The following is a 17,486-nucleotide window of genomic DNA, read 5'->3' on the forward strand; positions in this document are numbered from 1 at the left end:
CTGCTTGGAAAAATTGTTCTAAATTGTGGCAGTAAAATTCTGTGTTCCGTGGGTTGGGCTTATTGTCTGTCCAGTCCTGGTGGTTCTCAGGAGAATCGTTGGTTCTACTCTCAAGCCTCTAAAGAAGGCAGATGAAGGTGAGGGCTGTGCTGGGGGGTGTGTGTGGGGGTAGTGCTGTTGAAAGGAAGCTAAAGAGCACCTTACCCTCTCCCTTTATAGATCAGGCACCCTCTAGCTGTTTACTGGGTGGAGGCAGAAATAATTCTGAATGGTAGATAACGTAAAAAGTATTTGTGTTATCTTTACACGAAGTTATTATATGTGGGGGGAGAGGGGCTTGAAGGAGAGGCTGGAGGTCAGCAGGCTTTCCCTTCTTGCTCTGTTTTCCTTAGATAGAGTGATATCGAAATTGTGTATTTTTTACCTTCAAGTAATGAGGTGGGGAAGGATGTCATAGCAGTAAATTTTGTGGAGACTTATGACCAGGTGAGGATTCTTCTTCAGGAGGAGTTACTGAGAGATAACTATACAAATTAGCAGAGGTCCTAACCACGTGACTTAGGAAATGACAGAAATTCTCACGTGGCGGAGCTGGTTAAGGATCCCGTGTTGACATTATAGCTGTTCAGGTTGCTGCTGTGGCCACGTGCCATGGGTGCGGCCAAAAAAAAAAAAAAAAATAAGGTAGAAATGACAGACATCAGACATTAAAGTGGGACCTAGCAGCACCCTCCCTCCCTCCAAGAGTCACCAACCTGTTAGGTTCAGTTAAGTTTTTTAGATTTCATGGTGTTGTTTGTTTTTTCCTTTTGGGAGAGTCACCTAAAATCCCTTGGCTCTTTGGATTCATCATCCCCACTACCTTTCTCCAATGTCTTGAGTGCATAACCCATTGTTTCATCGTATGTATCCAAAAACTTTCCTGGAGGCAACAATGCCCTGGTCCTGAGGCTCTGTCTTCATCAGGTATGTTGGATTGATTGACTGGTGGTCTCTGTTTGGTGTCCTTTCCACATCCGTGCACCTTTGGTGTATGACTTAATTCCTCTCATTAGAGTTGAGTTCTCTGCCTTGTCATTATGAGTCTAGCCACATGCCTTTTTTGGCCAAAGGCATGTTGGCTTTCTTTCACTTTGACCATTGAAAAGCCCTTCTCTGCCCCCACCCTGCAGCCATTATGAAAACCCAGCCCAGGAGTTCCCGTCGAGGCGCAGCAGAAACGAATCCAACTGGGAACCATGAGGTTGTGGGTCCGCTCCCTGGCCTCCCTCAGTGGGTTAAGGATCTGGCGCTGCTGTGAGCTGTGGTGTAGGTCACAGATGTGGCTTGGATCTAGTGTTGCTGTGGCTGTGGTGTAGGCCGGCGGCTATAGCTCCAATTAGACCCCTAGCTTGGGAACCTCCATATGCCATGGGTATAGCCCTAAAAAAGGCAAAAGACAGGAAAAAAAAAAAAAAAAAGACCCAACCCACTTCATTCTCTCCTACTATTCCAGATTGTCTTGTGCCTGCCATGCTAACCTAAGAAGTCCCTTGTATGAACATTTTTTCAAGTTCTCTTAGTGTAAGAAGTGTCACCAGTCTTGACAAGCAGCCTGTTAATTGAGCGGGTAGTGTATGTCTGTCCCACCTCCACAGAATGACTGCAAAACAACTGTTCATGCCTATGATCCCTGCAGGTGGTTGAAAAGCTGCTTAGGTGTTTCTGCTTCAGCTGTTGCTCCTCTATCATGGGCTGGCCTGCCAGAGGCCAAGACACATGGAGCAGAGGCCAAGTTGCCCCCTCATCCAGCCAGTACACCAGTCACTAAAGGGCTGCCCCAGGTGTGTGGGCAAGTCAGCTGAGATCAGCAGGGCCTCCTGGTCAGCCCACAGCCAATCGCAGCTGTGTGAGTGAGGCCAGGCAAGACCAGCCATGGCCAGCCAACATCAGCTAAAGTGCAAGACTGAGCTAAATATATGTCTATTGTTTTGTACCACTGAGGCTTCGTGGTCGTTGTGCAGCACTGTTATGGAAATAGATAATGGATGAATCAAGTGTGGGGACTTCTGGAATGACCGTGGGATAAATAATACAAAGTCTGCAAATTTAGCTATTCTTATTGAATCCAGCAAGTCTGAGAATGAAGCCAAGGATTGTAATACAGCTCGTGGTGAGCTCTTTTCCCCTCTATTTTTAAGGCTTTATTTTGTTTAATTTTTTTTGGTGCTAGGACTCTTAATAAGCAATTCCAAAAAAAAAAAAAAGCCTTAAGTAAGATTAGCAATTTGCACCTTTTTAAAAATTAACAGCGCTCTGTTGTTTTGATATTGAGCTCCATTATCAATTTGCATCTTTAAAGAGGTGTAACCTTTCTCAGATATTTTGCTCCACGTTCTTATATTTAACTAGCGAGACTTGATTTTTACATTGCTTATGTTGCATTTACTTCTGCACAATTAAAGCAAGGGGAGAAGAAGGAAAAAACCCAAGACTCCAGATTTAGGGGCATGATGTAGGTTTCCGTAACCTAGGCTAATCAGGGTGAATGCCGGATCCTGTCAAGTAGCCCTGCATGTTAATCAAGGGGAAAATGTCCTAGGACTTCAGGAAATGTGTGGTGAAAGTTTCTGCATTCTTGAATGGTTGCATACCACACCTTCTCATTTATTAAACTGCTCCGAGGATCAGCACAAGCTTCTGCTCATGGAGTCCTGAACTCTGAGGTCATGTGGCAGGTGCCATCTCCACCACCTCCCATTTGCCATTCTGCCTCCCCCGTCTACTCAAAGTCCCACCTTCCCAACCACGATATCCAACAGCAAGGGCGTGGAGATGCCTCACAGGCAGGAGGGACCTTCCACTCAGGGTCATCCTTTGCTTTCCATCCTCATCTTGAAAGACGATTCAGTGAGGTCCCTCTTCGTTAAGTAAAAGGACAACAAATATATTTTATTTGTTTAGAAAAAACCCTAACCATGTTGAAGGAAAATTCTCTAAAAAACTGGAATGTTGGTAACACACTGTATTTTTTTCAGTTACTTAAACTGAACCATGAAACACTTATGCATCTCATGGACTTCACTTTGAACCCAGTCAGTGAATTTTATAACACCAGGGACCAAACCAACGTGTCTTGTGTAAGTTTTCAACCATAGCCCAGTTCAAAGTGAAGCCTAACCCCTACAGTTCCTCAATCTCCTGACCTGGAACCAGGCATCAAAAATCTTCTTCAACCGAGTTGATGCTCTACTGAATTAAATCCCTGTTGAGGTCCCGGGAGGACGGCCGCAAGTCTAGGCCACTTTTTAGAGTTGTGTGTGTTTTCCTTCCTGAGTAAAGCCAGTTTTACCTTAAATGAATTGTTCTTTCTAATGGAATAAGTGAAGAAAGATGATGTCATTCACTGCAAAGAAGGGAAAAAACAAACAAACCCTGAAGCATTGAGGCAGATTATATGTTTGTCTCTACCATGTAATTTAAATCATTTGGTAAATCTTGCCTTTGACCTCCGTCTGAGCAGGTCACCGTGGGATGTGTGGATGTGTCACTCATTCCATGTGTCATTTCTATAGTGTTTGCTTTTGGGAACATGATCCTGGAAGTCTCTAAGGGATGGTATTTAATTTCTAACTTCTCGTAGTCAAATGGTCCCACAGTGTTTAGCCCATGCGTTTCTGTAATTCAAATTACAGATTTGTTTAGCCCATGTGTTTCTGTAATTCAAATTACAGATTTCAAGAAATAATCACTTATATAAAAATACATATGATATGAAAACCTAACGTATAATCATATCACTTAGAATTTGAAAACATTTTGACTATATTAGTTACCTTAACACGGTTCATTTTGACAAATAATGGACTCATTTACCTTCCCGAAGATAATACAGAGAGGCCTTTCTCATATTAATTGAAAAACTCGAAGAGGAGTGAATAGTTAGGATGCCAAAGATGTGTAAGAATTGTCATGGGAAGTGGGCTGCCTTTGAAAACATAGGAAGGAAAAAAATTCATGAACAGATAAGGTGTAAAAAGAGACAGGTGGTGATGAGTAGGATTTCCAAATGCAGTAGCCTGAGGACCCAGCCGCAGAATTTAGTTTCCGTCTCAGCAATAAGAAGACATTCAAAAATCTGAAAACGAATGGCTGTGTGTATGCGCAAAACTAGATCACTTTGTGTACAGCACAAGTTATCACAACTTTGTAAATCAACTATATTTCAGTAAAACTTTGAAAGGAAAGAAAAGAAAAGAAAGGAAGTGGGGTTCTCTCTAATGAGGTGCTGGCTACTGTCGCTGAATTTAAAAATCAGGAGACCACTGCTCTGATTTTAACTTTTTTTTATTCAGTGTTTTCTAAACTACGGGGTACTCTGTTCGTGTTGTCACAAGTGAAATGACATAAAGATGTGTAAAGGGAACCCTGATTCTCGCTGCCCCTTTCCTCTCCCGTCCCCTGCTCCTGCAGGATTTGGGGACCCCTGACTGATGGGGACCTTTGCACCTTGCTCCTTTTTTCTTACACAAACATATGCAAAAATATATTCTCACGCATACTTTTAAAAAAAACTTCATACTGAAAGAAGACCGTACATTAATTTGTATTTTGCTTGAACATTTGCTTAAAAGAATACTTACAGGCTAACCTGGAAAATCCTGAGAGTATAGGCACAGATGTACTCTCTCCTTTTTCATTTTTATTCTTACTTTCGTTGTGGACACACACACACACATTCACACACACAGAGATTGTTATATAAATGGGATCGTTTGATTTAAAACTGTTGATTTTGACTTTTCTTTGCTGCCCTTTGCCTTTCTCTCTTGTGTTCCCTCCTTTTCTCCCACCCCTGTCCCTGTGCTGCAGACTGTCGCATGTCCTTCCATGCCTTTGCACTCTCCTGCAAACCTTATGCGTAGGTGGGTTATACACCCACCAGCCAGCAGGTGCATTTCACTTTGTGTCTTAACCCTATAGTGTGCTTCAGATAGAAGCTGGAAATGCTGAGCTTTTAAAATCTCTATTTTCCCTTTGATACTGTCTAATTAAGGCTCGCGATGGTTTTGACCTTTAGCCTACTGCTCCTGTTCTTCTACAGAAGCCACCTAGTCGTCTCCTGCATTCTTAGGGTCTGAATTACCACCCTTTTGCTGAGCATACCCAGATGACATCTCCAGTTCTTGGTTCCTCTGTGCAGCTTGTGGCTGGATAGTTCCACCTAGTTTCTCCATAGGCTCCTCACACCAAGCATGGCTCATGTTCTCTCTTCTCTCCTTCCCTTTCATCCCTGTTGTCTGTGGAAGTTCCTGCTGTACCATCATCTGTCTGGACGTCCAGCTAGAAATCTGCCACTTGACACTCAACCACCCAATTTTGTCACCTTTATCCCTTAGTGGTGCTTGGGTTTCTCCTCTCATTTCTGTCTTCCCCTTTAGCACAGTAGTTAATGTTCCAGGTTTAGGAAAAGCAAGGAGAAGCAAGGCAGCACTGATGCTCCAGCCACAAGGGGAACACGCCCTCCCCTGCCCCACCACCACCCCTGCCCGAGCTGGGGCCTCCACTTAAGATGAGGGATTCCTGGGCTGTCACCTTCATGTCCTTCTTCTGCAGCCAGAGTGGGCTGCACAAAACCCAGATCGATTACTTGATCACTCAGCATCGTGGTACATGGATGAATGTGATTGATTGTGAGGGCTAGGGTCAGTTCAGATTCAACCAGTGGAAAAACAACCAAGGAAACAAGGACCATGAGTGATGGAGACGCTGTTACCAGAAGGCCACTGGGCTCGTTGCGTGGGCGATGGCAAATAAGCTGACAAGACTGTCCTTGGCTCTTCTGAGGAGTCAGGCCAAGCCACTCAGGTGAATGGACTCTTTCCAGACTGTGTTGCTGTCAGCGTACTTGGCGTGTGTTCTCTTTTGGACATTGAGAACTAGAATAAATGTCACATGTAGCTTCCTGAGGCTCCGTTAGATGATTGTCCTCTGGGGAAAGTGGGCTTAGGGAGTGGGAGCTAGGAAATGTTGGGGTGTAGACAGAAAAGAACAAAGCATTTGGAAGAAGGTGTGGATGGCAGCCTGTAACAGCTGGTAACGGGAAGGAGGAGGAACCCAGACATTCTGATGATGGGTGTTGTTTCAGGGGAAATCCTATTTTGTTTTATTATTGTTGAATTTTTTTAAGCCTTTGAAGAACATTTTGAGAATAGGGTGATGGGCTGGTTCTCACTGTCAGGGCACGCAGCCTCCTTAAAGCTTCTTTGATGGTAGTGTTGGTCGTTGTTACGGATGTGACTCTTGTGTCATCGGGATGTTTCTGTTATAACATGGATGTGAGGAGGTGTGGTCAGTGTGAAGTTCAGGGTCGTGAGTGACCAAGACTGTTGCAGGGTTAACAGCTACTGAAGGTTCCTTTTGGGTTCTTTAGTCATCTCCTCAAGAGAGGTTCGTGCTGCACAGGTAGTTAGGGCTAGACGACTGTACCTCATTCTGGAACCAGCTACAGTGAGTTCACATTACATAAGTCACATTGAGTTACTTCGTGAAAAATTTGAGGAGCATTGCGTTGGCCCGAAGGCAGGGTCACAGCACAAAGATATTTTATGTAGTTTAGGTCTACTCATGCAAGAAACTCTGAACATGGGCAGTGTCAGATTGTTAGATAAAGCTTGAAGTGTTAGGTACCCTGGGGGTTGCTTTTTTTTTTTGGCTGCACCTGTGGCATGTGAAAGTTCTCAGGTCAGGGATTGAATCTTCACCGCAGCAGCCACCCAAGCTGCTGCATTGGCAACACTGGATCCTTAACCCACTGAGCCACAAAGGAACTCTCTGGGGTTGCTTTTTGATAAGGGAAATTAGATCCACCTTGCAATGAGAAGTGGTTTGACGCTCAGTGTCCTCAGGGAGGGCCCAGCACCGGAAGTTCTGGAAGTTCTGGGGGAGGACTATTGATTCCGGATATGAGTAGGACTCAGATGATTTCAAAATTAAAATGGAAAAAGAATCAGATGTTATTATTTCTGTAGAAGCAGAAGGCTATTTTTTTTTTTTTTTTGGTCAGTTATATACCTGTGAATGCATTTCATAAGCGTTGGCCCCAAGGGTATCCAATAAATGAGAGTTGTATCCCCCAAAAAGTGGGCAGTCTTCACCTTTAGGGGCCCCTGAAAAAGTGGGAGTTAATAGTAGGATCTACTTTTCTGTCTGTCCAGGGCTTAATGCCTGAACGTAGGAGGTAGAATAGCTGCAGATACAAGATGGTAGCAGGTCTAAAAGGATTTTCCCTGACCTCATCCTTCACATCCAGCAAATCATAACTGTAGACCATGTTCCCTCTGACCCATAAAAATAACTCCTAGGCCTGATGACGGTCTTGTGTGGGAGGGGGGAAGACGAGATTTGTGCTGCCCCTTCAGGAAAATTCTCTCTTCTTCGTTTCCTCCGCAGGAAATGTCAGAGGTAAAATCAGATGACCGGCCCTAGGTGGTCCCCCCATTTTAATCAATGGCAGGGACTCAGTATCAGCTAACCAGGAGAATGCATTTGCTATATAATCTAGCCTGGAGAGAAGGAGAGAGAAAATGAGCCAAGAATGACTTGGGCTTTGGAAGCCCCCAAAACTGATCTCAGAGAAGGGCATGGAAGGTTGGTGTCTGACTTCCACAGAATGACATTTACCCAGAGGGACTGCAGGTTTTAACAGCAATGCGGCCCCACGCTAAGCTTTGGACTGAAGCGCAGAGGCTCTAGTCCCATCTCTGGGAATGGGATGTGTTGCTTTCTAAAGTTTAATTTTGAGGAGTCAGCAGTTTCAAAGCAATCTGTGTATGTGTGTGTGTGTGTGTAAGGTAAAATAAAATGATTAGCTAAATTACATCTGTATCAAGGTCATGTGGAAGCATGGTTTTACCCACTGCTCTTTGCACTTCTACCACATCTAGGGAAATTCCTCTCACCTGCTTCCCATTCTCAAGCCCTGGTTCAAGACCTCTTGTTTTGGCATCGTGCGCTGTAGGATGGCACCTAATGGACAATAAATTTACTGCTCTAGAGATGAATTTCCAAGGTTGAGTGTTCCAGCAAATTTGAAATTTATCCAAGTATCTTCACCCATTCCTTCTTTTTCTTCCTCATAATTTCTGAGAAACTTTCCAGCCAGCAGACTTCTCAGACAGTGACAAACTGGATCCTCATTAAAACAAAGAAAGGTTAAGGGGAAAAAAATAACCTATTTAAAATGAGGTAACCCACCAGTCTTTCAGCTGTAAATTGACAATGGGATTTATATAAATCCATAATTGTATCTCTTTTACCTGCAGTTAGGCTAGTTAATGATGAAAAAAAGTATACAGCTGATTGTGTGGCTTTAATGAGGATTCTTTTTCCAGAGTTAAAAAAAACCCACCAAATTAAATTCTGTCAATTTACTCCACTGCGAATTGAGCACCACCCTGTGAGAGAAAAAAAAAGAGAGGAAAAAAAAAGGAAAAAAAAAAAAGGAAAGAAAAAAATCATAAAGTAGCTTAAATCAGTTACAGCTAAATGTGTAAGTCAGCATGTGCTTTAGCCTTTAGTCATGAAGAATATATTAGATTTTAAAAATAAATGGCTTTCTGCTGAGTCTTCATTGCAGTGGCTTTCTGACTTTTAATTAAATCTTCAGTCCTTGTGGGTGCTTCCTCATGTACTCTGGCCACAGAGCTGGAATTGCCTCTGTCATTAAGTGGAGTGGAAAACCAAATTGGAGATTATTAAGCTTGTTCATTTCTTTGTTATCAGTAGCTGGTGACTCTCTCCTTTTTACTTGTTAAATAAGGATGGAGCTTTCTACCAGGATATTTTCCGAGAATGAAATAAGCTTTCGTAAACAGCGCATGATTAGCCCTAATGCAGGAGCTTGTTAAATGTTCCTCATTATACATTTCTGGTCTGTTTCATCAGTGTTAAATGAACTTAATGTAAATTAATAAAAACAGGTTTGCATTATTTGTAACAGGATTGAGAGTAAAGAAGAAAACTGTAAGCAACACTAAACGCAGCAGCAACTCATGGTGAAGTTTGCGCTTTTTCCTCTGCTGCCCTTTGTGTTCTACGGAATTGAATACATGGTGCCAGGGGTTTAATATTTAACCTTTTGGAATGGAGCGTTACAGCTGTGGTCTTCCGTTAGAGACGTGCATTGCTAAGTTGGTGCTTCTCTGCAGATTTTGTTTTTGCTCCTTTTGAACGTCCCGGAAACAAAGAGATTTTAGGAGAATTATGTATTATTGGAGGACCCAGTCTGCAACGAAGGGATTTGAGTTTTTATACCAGCAGGGCCAAGAACAACATCATTTTGGCCATGGACCTCAGGGTCGGTTTTAAATTCATATTTGTTTTGATTTATAAAAATGAGTTCATTGCAGCTGCTTAAGGCAAAAGTGTGATGTCAGCTTCACATTGTTTTAAACAGTGACATTCTTAAAATACAGGGCTTCTTCTCCTAATTAAGGAGAAGCCACACTGAAACGACACTTAAACATGCGCAGAAGGTCAAAAAGCTAAGGGCCGCTAATCTAAGTGATAAAATGATTTATCTCTGAGATGTGGAGTTAGATGCCCATGAGCAAGTAAGAATAACTGGGGATCCCAGCACTTAGAATTCCAGGACCTTCATTAACTAAAGTTGGGTGTGTCTAAATCTCAGACTCCTTTAGATTATGCTATCAGGAGGGAGCGGCTGCGGTGACTTTGACTTTGCGGTTGTCAGTGGGGCCAGTGGGACCTCTGTCTCTCGTGATCACGGTGCAGTGTGTTACCTCCACAAACGTGGACCGCTCGCAAGGGGCTGAGCTAGTGTTTAAACTTCCGTGAAACCAAGATAAAATTTCTTTTTCTTTCTTTCTTTTTTCTTTTGTCATCTTTTGTCTTTTCTGCACCCACGGCATATGGAGGTTCCCAGCCTAGGGGTCTACTTGGTGCTTTAGCCACCGGCCTGCACCACAGCCACAGCAATGTGGGATCCTTAACCCATTGAGCGAGGCCAGGTATTGAACCCACAACCTCATGGTTCTTAATCAGGTTCATTGACCACTGCGCCACGATGGGAACGCCTCTTTTTTTGAAAAGTGTCTAACTTATGAATCACAACCCACATCAAGCAACTGAGGGCACAGTCTTACTTTGTGTAGACGTTTCCTGGAACTTCACTCTTTACTGAAAATGTTGTAGCCCCACAGACTGATAGTGGGTGTTAACCACTTGTATAACGTCGGAGGCAACATGTACAGCAGAATCTCGCCTTTAAAACGGAATTCTCAGCGAATGTCATGTTGGCAGAGTCCAGAAGAGGAAACGCAGAATGTGTTCTGCACGTGTCCCCGTGGCCGACGGAAGCGTTCACAGCACTCTTCCCGGCTCCACCTGGGCTGGACTCAGACTCCTTCCCTGCGCAGGAAGCCAGGCACACACGCCTTCCCAGACGATTGCAGTGGTTACGTGAGATGACCTTTCTGCCGCCCCTGCTCTCACTGCTGAAACGTGGTCATACTTAGATGGACTTAGAGCATCTTTTTTTTTTAACGTCTGTGGCTGAAACATTTTAGATTGTTTGCCGCCTTAGGAGGGAATGGCGAGCACATTTTAATTGTCATGTCATGATTCATTTTAATCTTCGCTTCCTGCAGATCTTCTTGTGATTCAGTGCCATCCTTATGAAAATTAATTTTATGTTCATCATGAATTATATATTCAGAAAGCATAACAAATTAGACTGAAATTGCATCGCACTCAGGAGAGCTCCTGGAAAATTTCTCCGATCCTCCCTCCCGCCTTCCTTCCTTCCTTCCAACAAATCCTTGATTCCTTGGGATTTGGTCAAATAACCAGGAAGGAATCCAAGTTTTCCAAAGCATGGCTTAGAGGAGAGGCAGAACATAGGCCTTCTGACGTGTCCAGTCGCTGTTACAAATGTCTGTCTGGCTTTGTCCCAGGGCCCTCCGCCTTGAACTTCAGTCTCATGCTGCCTTTCCACGCTCCTCCTGCCCTGGCTCAGCTTCGATCGTATGCTCTGGAATTGCTGCGGTGGCTTCCTCGTTCCTGGCTAACTCCCGTCCTGGTCCTTGGACTGGGTGAAGAGATGCAGTTCGCTCCTTTCTTACTCGTCAAATGAAGCATTAAAAATAGTTTCCTTTGTATTGACAGCTTTTATTCAAAGAGCTCAGTTTAATGGTTTACCAAACATATTAACTAAAAGATGGCAAACGGAGACTCTTCCTTGCTGGTGTGTAGTAAGGACCAACCAGTAATTCTGTCTGTGTCTGAGTGTGAGCGAAGGTCCCGGGAGAAACTGGGGCATATTTCAGCACAACCTCAGAGAAATCAAAGGCTACCTTAGCATAAAGAAAAGAATTGTAAAGACTCGACATGCGGCCTAGAGGTGGAGTAAAGGTGGCAACAGTATCCGGCTCCAGATGATCGGGAGGGACACGCAAACGCATAGCAAGAAAATAGTCTTAAAATACAAAGAAGAAGGAATGAGTCATATGTTTGTAAAGTGGTAATAACAGTGATGACGATGATAAAACACATTAGTCCAGGACTTACCGTGTGCTCACACGATCCCAAGGGCTTGTACGTGTTAATTTACTTCATAGTCACAACAGCTCTCTGGGGCAGCTACTCTTACTTTCCCCATTTGATGAATTGAAACACTGAATCGTATCGATACCAAGCGGTCAGTGTATTTAGCTGGGAAATGCCAGGGCTGGGAGTTAAATTCAGGGAATTGGCTTCCCGAGTCCACCTTTGGTGCGGTTGTGCCTTCTGAAGCCGAGTGCTCTGCTTTTCGCTTAGTATTCTTGGACTGAACCTAAGAAGGCAGCTCTGTGGGTACAACCACATCTTGAGCCAAGCTCTTTTGGCAGAAATAGTGATGCTAGAAAGAGCAGGGGAAAAGGGAGGCTTCTGGAGACTGATCGAAAATGGGAGTATTACCCAAAGGGTAGTCACTTTTTTCAGTGCAAAGGTGCCAGCCTCCGAGAAGTAGAAATGAAGCAGGAATCAGAAAAGGACCACCAAATCTCAGACTTTTGGATAAAACTGGACCTAAAGATCGATTATTCTTTATTATCAGTTCCCTTATTTCTGTTATGCTCAGGTATTGGGAGAAGAAAGGGGTATTTGTTACTTTATTGGATGGTTTGAAAATGGTCGTAGACACCAGTGGAGGTGAGTCACCAGAGCCTAGAGTTGGTGTCAATAAAGGCAAAGCTGGCGCCAGTCCAGATGGGGAGCTGGGTCCGGATCTACCATCTAGTTAGGAGGCGTCGTGGAAGATGAAACTGGAAGGCGTGTGCAGTGATCTGAGCAAAGCTGCGTGGTGGTGATGCTGGTGGGGGGACCCGGGGACGGAAGGTCTGGCCATAGTTGCCACCCCGATCATCCCACAGGGTTGATTGTGGTGCACCCTAAAGCAGTCAGTTGCCTTTAGGAGCTTTCATTGTGTTTTGAGTCAATTCCAAGATGCTGAGTTTTAGAAAGAGATTGCTACCCTTTTAGACTTACTGAACAACTGAAGTACAAGAAGTCTTGTGCAGAATCCTGAGATGAAGCTCACGATCCTTGTCGGTGGATTTGAAAAGTTTCCAGGCGGTCGTGTTTTCCTTTGGCCCTCTTCATCCGCCCTCAGATGCGCAAGGCTGATTTCGTTGAGGGTCCCTTGGAGCAGAGTCAGCCAGCCATTCATTCAATTTTCGCTAAACTTCTCTCTTCTCTGCCACCTTTCTGGTGGGTGCAGGAAGGGCCTAGGTAAGTGCTAACTTGCACACTTAGAAAACCACCTCCTCCTCCTTCTTCACTTCGGCTCTTTGTCAACACACTGTGCTCGTGAGACCCTAAAAGTGCGACACAAAAACTTGAAAAACACAATGAGGGAAATAAGAATCGGTAGTTCTGAGTTTTGAAATCTGCAGTTTATTTCGGGGGAAAAAAAGAAAGCAAAGGGAGGAGGATTAAGAAATATTTATGTAGTCTTAACAGGCGGTGAGGTTTCTTTCTAGAATGCTAGGTAAGCTCATCAGTTGAAGGTGACTCCTGTGATTTCTAGCAGAAATGAGTGCCAGAGCAGCTGCTCTGCTGGATTTCCTTGGGAGGCTTCTCAGAAGAACTCTGAGCAGTTGTCATTTGTGTTTGCCAGTTTCATAGGTTTGCCCCAACATAAAATTCAAGAGGCAGAGGGAAGTCCCACATGCATTTTCTTCAGATAATTGTCCGAGCAGCATCTTCCCAGGGCCTGTCTGGCTCGTGGGTCACTCTGATTGGGCAAAAGGTCCCCAACACAACCCTTCCCCTCCCCATCCTGCCCCGCTTTCATGTGCCCTGCAAAACAGCCCACAAATGGATCACCTGGCATAATTAAGAAGCCATACAATAGCAATGAAGTGGCGCAATTATAATAACTCCCACACATTACATCCCCAGTCTGTAACAGGCACATCACACGCACCACTTCTTTCAGTTCTCATGGCAATCCTGCAAGGCGGGTGCTGTCCCTGATAGTTGGCCGGGAAAAGCTAAGTGACCTTAGCCACGTCACCACTAACAGGTGGAGCTGGGGTTCCAAAAAAGGTCTGCTGATTGTAAAACCAGTGCTTTCAATGCTACACCAGCCTGCTTCTCTCTCTCACCCGCTTTTAAAAATTCTGTATCACCCAATTCATGCCAGAAACGAAGCGACAGCCACTGCCATGTAATAAAGTTACTTGGAGGGGCCAGTCAACCCCACCTGGATATTTCTGAGCAGTGAGCGCTGACGCTTTGGGTACAAGCTCGAGAATTAGGCTTCCCCAGCCAGGCAGGCGGGCTCGCGGGCTGGGCTGGAAGCATGAGGAGCTCTTGGCTGAGCAAGGTGCTCCTTCCTCTGCCAGAACACGTTTCCGCCGCCGAGCCCCACAGTCTGTGAGCCGGAAGCACCTCCTCCTGCTTGTGCCTCCTAGTGGGCTGTCTGAGGAGGCTATACATATGTATTAAGTTATTAAGCGGTGGTATGGGTTCCCACAAGTTCAAACACAAAGCATGCTGTGTCTCTGCTCGAGCATCTCCAGGAGGGCCTGGATTAATAGAAATGCAAATGGAGCATCTGCACGAGGCCATATGATTAGAGCCTCCCCTCACACCTCAAAGTCAAGAGCAGAAAAACACTGCATGTGAAATACAACAAAAAACGGTGATATAATATGCGAAGTCTGTTACCCACTGCAACAGCCGTCAGCAAAACATTTCTACTCGCACCGCTCGGAACAATTCTGCCCTAACTTTATTATGTGAGCTAATGCTTTCCTCGCGGTAAACTTGCCGGGGGTCTGTCACCGTCCCTGCCGGCGGCTCCTTTGCTGCTTAAGACTCTGCACACCCGTGTCTGGCCACTCCAGAAAACTGCTGTGAAAGGGAGAAGTGGGGCTTCCTTTCCCTCCCTTCCTCCCTTCCTTCCTTCCTTCCTTCCTTCCTTCCTTCCTCTCTCTCTCTCTGCATCTCTCTGGGGTTCAATGCACTGGGCAAAGAAGCAGGCAGCCCTGGCTCTGCCTTTTCAGCCTTCCAGCCTGGGCCGGCGTGAGCCTCAGCCCTCCCCAGGTTGGTTCGGACCAGGGCCATGTCCCAGGTTTCGTCTCCTCTGAGTCAGGGAGCCTCTCTTGCTGCTGCCCTCTTAATTCTCTGCACTCGCAGCTGTCAGTCTGCGACGTCTCGGGACAGGATGAACGTCCCAGCAGTAGCCCAGCCATGTCCCATCCAGGTTGGTGGGAAGATGGAAGGCACCAGCGAATAAAAGAGACAAAGCCACTGGCGTGTCAGTGGAGGGTGGGGTTGCCGTGTGAGGGAGGGTGGACATTCAGTTCCCCTGCCCCCGCTGGAGGAACACTCCAAACCCACCTGTCACTGTCCCTTGTCTCTTTTTCTGCTGTTTTCCCTCCTCACCCACCCCTTCTTTATTTCGATTGGTTGATTTGGCTGCTCTTCACCTGTCTGGCTTTAAAAAATAATCCTTCTCCAGTCGTGACCATGCAGGTTTATATAACTGGGTGAAGAAGGATCACTGCCCTTTCCTGGCTCAGAGCAGGAGGGGCACCTCTGTGCCCAGGAGTGAGGCTCGTCTGGGGATAAATCCCAAGGTGGCTGTTGGCATCTTCTGTATTTTGGCCACTTTAGGCTCTGAGTGACTGCTGAGCGCCCCGGTGTCACAGGGGCTCATCGGGATGGGGTTACGGCGATGCTGAGCTGTATTATTCGACAGGACATCCCGTCTCCTGCCTGCCTTGCTTTGCTGCGGTGACACCCCAGCCCCGCCCCTTATCTCTCTCGCCTGGGCCACAGCACCTTCCGCTGGGTCTGGCTCTTGCCCAGCATTCAGCTGCACGCGACACGCCCCTTCCAGATCCGTCACACTGAGCGTGGCTCTGGCGAAGTCACTCGTCAGACCAGCGTTTACCTCCACCACTTCCCATTGCCTAATAAGCAGAATGCGAAACAAAATGCAAGCTCCTGATTCCGGCATTCGAGGCCCTCCAGGATCCGGCCCCGGCCTGCATTCGGCAACGAATTAAACTGCTGCCTCCATTCACACCGGCCATTCATCGTCCCCTCCACTGTGACCCCTGACCTCCCTTCCCTTCGCTTAGGAGGGGCTTCTCCTCCGTCCTTGCTCATGTGCAGACCTGTCCTTCAGGAAGTGTCTTAACTGTCACTTTCTGGCTGCAGCTGACCAAGGGCATCCCAGTGGGTTCTTTGTGAGATTACCTGCCATACCATGTCCCTCTTTGGGGCAGGATCCCTCTTTCCCTTCTGTTCCAGGTGATGCTTCTCCCTGGGGTAGGTCGGTGGCAGGTGTTTGCTGAATGGTTGAAGGAATAGTTGAGTGCCTGGCCCTTACCTGCCCTTAGAGTCGCCGAGTTTCCTGAGGACCAGCAGTGTGATGCAACAGAGGGCACCTGTGCTTGGGGGTTGGAGAGATCCGGCTGGGAGCTCTGCCTGGCCATTTATTGACCCGGGGAGCCCGGTGAGCTACCTAACTTTTTTGTACCTCACCTCAATCCGTGCCTGACCTCTCTGTGGCTTTGGGGGTTCCTTTGCATTTTCCGCAGACCTGGAAATGTTGCAAAGCAAAGCAATGCTTGTCTTACAGATACAGAACACCCTGCTCACGCACAAATCATGGCATGAACTGACACCATAATATACACCGCAGACCGAGGAAGATTTCACTTGAGAAATAATGAGGCAGGTGAGTATCACATGTTCACGTTAGCATCTACCCCTCTGACAACTAGGTCTCGACAACGGAAACTGTATGCTTGCTTTTAAAGACTCTGCGTTTGGATAGTTTAACTAACTCGGGCACCTGGTGATGGAAGCGACACATCGCTGCTGGTCAAAGGTCCGCCATGAGGGATTTCTCGGGAAAAGAGAGAAGGGAAAAGTTTCCACGGCGATTTCTTACATCTGCAATCCTAAATCTAATTTAGTATTAGTGCTCCTGACAGGAAAAGAAATTTCAGGGCAGTTACTCATGCTTTTGAAGGTTTTATTTGGTTTAAGCTCAGAAATAACTGTACTGACGGTGCCCAGTTCTCTCAGATGCGGGGTTTCGCTCTGAAATAGTGGACTCTTGAGTTTCTTCTCTTCCTAAAATTAGGTCTGAGATGCTGTCGGGGTTTCTTGATGAGTAGCTTTAACTATTGTGTGATGTTATAACATAAAGAAATACTGATAAGCCTCCACCCGCTTAGTGGGGTATTTTTTTTTGAGAACATGTCGGAAGCGGGGAAGCCTCAGCGACCACCCCATAGATTGGAAGCCCACCTAAAAGCCCGGTAGCCTCGCTGAGCGGCCTTCCCCTGTCGGGCGCGTCCCCCACGAGCCTGGGCTGCCCCTGGTGCCTCGGCCGCCATCCACATCTCGGATGCTCTCTGGCAGTCATTTCCACCTTCTTTACGGCCTCATCTCCCTTTCCGGGGCTTTCGTCCTTTCCTGTCAAAACTTCCCTCGCAGAGTTCCCGTCGTGGCGCAGTGGTTAGTGAATCCGACTAGGAACCGTGAGGTTGCGAGTTCGGTCCCTGCCCTTGCTCAGCGGGTTAACGATCCGGCGTTGCTGTGAGCTGTGGGATAGGTTGCAGACGTGGCTCGGATCCCACGTTGCTGTGGCTCTGGCGTAGGCCAGTGGCTACAGCTCCGATTGGACCCCTAGCCTGGGAACCTCCATATGCCTCGGGAGTGGCCCAAAGAAATAGCAAAAAGACAAAAAACCAAAAACAAACAAAAACAAACTTCCCTCGGGCTGCTTGTCAAAGTACAGCAGTAAACATCAAACTCCTCTCTCTGTCGGGCGTGAGATGAACCACCCGTGGTCAGTCTCGTAATGAACACTGCAGGTGCACGGTTACATTAGGTCACCTCATTGGCCCAAGAAGGACTTCCCGTTTTGGTAGGAGATGGGATTCAGCACAGGACTAGATTTTTATTTGTGTATTTTT

General features: G+C 46.2%; 1 long non-coding RNA gene across 5 annotated transcripts in view; it reads left to right on the top strand.

Annotated features, from left to right (window-relative positions):
• The window catches only part of LOC102158810 (uncharacterized), a 349,547-nt gene that overhangs the window by 123,428 nt on the left and 208,633 nt on the right, over positions 1 to 17,486 (top strand). For 4 of the 5 annotated variants that reach the window (XR_014844843.1, XR_014844842.1, XR_014844845.1 and 1 more), the window contains exon 4: positions 16,139 to 16,237. The exons of the other annotated variant lie outside the window; for it this stretch is intronic. This is a non-coding gene — a long non-coding RNA (uncharacterized LOC102158810). The remainder of the gene's footprint in view (positions 1 to 16,138; positions 16,238 to 17,486) is intronic. 5 annotated transcript variants of the gene reach the window in all.

Source organism: Sus scrofa, chromosome 4 (genome assembly GCF_054392235.1).
Source record: "Sus scrofa isolate SSC_HxYL_T2T_F1_AM1 chromosome 4, Sscrofa_HxYL_maternal_Yorkshire_Landrace_v2.0, whole genome shotgun sequence".
Lineage (NCBI taxonomy): Eukaryota > Metazoa > Chordata > Mammalia > Artiodactyla > Suidae > Sus > Sus scrofa.